The sequence below is a fragment of the Syngnathus leptorhynchus genome, unplaced genomic scaffold, assembly GCF_054491065.1.
Source record: "Syngnathus leptorhynchus isolate UIUO unplaced genomic scaffold, UIUO_Slep HiC_scaffold_83, whole genome shotgun sequence".
NCBI classification, from domain to species: Eukaryota; Metazoa; Chordata; class Actinopteri; order Syngnathiformes; family Syngnathidae; genus Syngnathus; species Syngnathus leptorhynchus.
The window spans coordinates 307,501-310,000 of NW_028232050.1; the positions used below are offsets into that span (position 1 = coordinate 307,501).

Sequence of the window (2,500 nt, forward strand, 5' to 3'; positions counted from 1 at the left end):
CACGGGGAACCACCCTGTTACAGATGATCTTCCATGCCAGCAACCCCAGCCAGACGCCCCGCAGGTTGTCCCATCACAGAACCCCGAGCGGAGCACGCAGCAGCTCAACGTGTGACACCGATCAGACCGCTCCCCTAACGAGGCCTCACAGCCGAAGGCCCCGCGGTTCCACGATTCCAATCCCATCAGTACGGAGCACACCCATACTCACGCACGGACCCACCAGACACCCAAGCCCGAGCCACCAACAAGCCGCCAGCCGGGACGACTGACGGACCCGCAACAGCAGCCGAGACGGTGTCCCAGCGTCGACAAACGACACACCACCCCGAACAATTGCCCCAAGTGGCCCGCGGCCCGTCCGGGCAGACCCTCGTGCTGCACCGCACTCTAGGGGCCTTCATCATCACAGAGACCCAATGAGGTGTCCAGGCACACCAACCTGTGTTGGGAACGACGACAGACAGCCAAGACCCAGCCCGCTGACGCGCGCATGCCAGGCAATGGCCCCCCGACTGCGGACGAGCCGAGCGCACCACTACCTCGCGCCGCCTGCCGCCTCCCCTTTCACCACTGCCTCCCGGTCACCACCCACCATGTCAACCTGTCCAGCGGACCACTATCCTGAGCAGGACACAAGTCCCCTCACCAAGCAGCCCACCAGGAGTAGCCTAACACGGCGAGAGGCGCGGCGATTTCGGCCTTCGCCCCAGAAGGAGTGGCACGAGCGTTCAAAAGCATGGATGAGAGAATCCATAGCGAGAAAGGCAGGGTCATAGAGACAGGTCCCTCTCCACAATCCAATCCCGCAACTGCGAGCTCGGTGCCGGTGCCACCGCAGCCCACCCCGATGAGCAGCCCACACGGGCGACGAATCACCCTCACGCGTCCAGCACGCCTAGCTTCCCATTACACACAGGCCATGACCTTGGGAAACCGAGTCGAAAGCCCTCGCACGGCCAGTAAGCGACCACCAGCTACCGTTCAGCCCACCCTCCGGCAAGCCTCCCCGCAGACCTGGCTATCAAGCCCCGTCCCTTTGAGAACCCTGGGATCGACTCCACGCACTTTTCCCGTGGCAGACAGCCTCATCAGTTACTTCCCGGCCAAAGCCCAGCCTGAGGGGCCAGACCCCCAGTCCTGCCTGGACTCGACCACGAGCATAGCGTTCAAAACCAGCCAAGTTGGAAGAAGCAGGAGACTCGGTCAGTACAGGCCCTGACCTGCTTCCTTGACCAGCGCAACAGCCGCAAGGTGTCTCACTCACCCTACAACTGCCTGCCGTGCCGTCACACAGGGACCCCCATATCCACCTCACTCGTTTCGTCACCCGACACGCGTCGGACAACCCCACTCGTCAGTGATATGCCGGCGACTCACACCCGCACAACATACCACAGGCATTTCTGTCAAAATGCCCTCCCAGAAACAAGCTGTGGCACCATCATGGCATCCGTCGCCCATACTCTCATAACCAGACCGACGGCGGCCACCAGTGCCACTGAGGAGTTGTCAGGAGCTTCGCCAGCCCGGATCCACCCGCTCCCCCGGCCAGACTGACTGTGACTCCGACTCTGTGCAGCTGTGACACGGACTTCCGAACCAAAGGAGTTTTCGCAACATGGTCTGTAGACATGACTACAGCCGTTTGAGGACCCTCAGCCAAACCCCGAAAGTTGGTCCCCATGGCCTCCGAGGCGGTTGATCACACGCCATACACGCACCCAACCTCAAGCACGCGAAGATGAGGTCGCTCGAGCAGTCACGACCCCCCATTAAGCCGTGCCTCCGCGGTTCTTGATAACCCAGGTCCGCAATCCTGGGCAGCTCGGCTCAGCCAGAGCCCAGTCACCGTTCCCTTTAAGACTTTACTAAGAATCAAACCCGGGCAGCAGCCGGCACGACCCAGTAAGGCCTGCCCCCAACCAAAGCCAAGTCCACAGTCTGACCCACTTGGGAGAGGCCCCCATCAGAGATGCCGAGCTCGCTCCCCGTAAAGCCATCCAGCGACCAGCACTCATCACGGCTGCCCAGGCTTCACAGTATTTGCGTTTCCGCTAGGATTTGAGAAATTACATTCGACAGAAGGCGCCACATCCAGCCTTTGTTTATTATCACTATGTGTAACGGCATCAGCACCGTCTCGGTTCGTCTCCGTCTCGCCACCATTCAGTCACACCAGGCGTACCAGCAGGGCGCCGAGCGAGCGCACAAGCCAGCCTGCAAGGTGCTAGAGGGCGACCCGCAGTGGGTAGGAACCGTCCACCAGTGTCGGCAAGCCGAGGCCGATGGGGGCCCTACCAAGGCAGGTCATGATTGCCAGTCGGTCAGATAGGAAATGGGTTACTCGGAGCCCGCCGGGATCAGACGGGCAACCGGGGAGAGGGAGCTACATGAGTACCGTCGCCGGGTTCAGACGGCGGCCCCAGGATTCTCGTAGTGTCCGGTATCGCCCTTCCTCCTAATTCATAGGTAGTCATCCTACTGCAGAATCCGAGAC

At 61.2% G+C, this 2,500-nt stretch overlaps 1 pseudogene; it reads right to left on the reverse strand.

Annotated features, from left to right (window-relative positions):
- LOC147038173 (28S ribosomal RNA) overlaps positions 1 to 2,500 on the reverse strand; it is a 7,945-nt pseudogene that overhangs the window by 2,050 nt on the left and 3,395 nt on the right.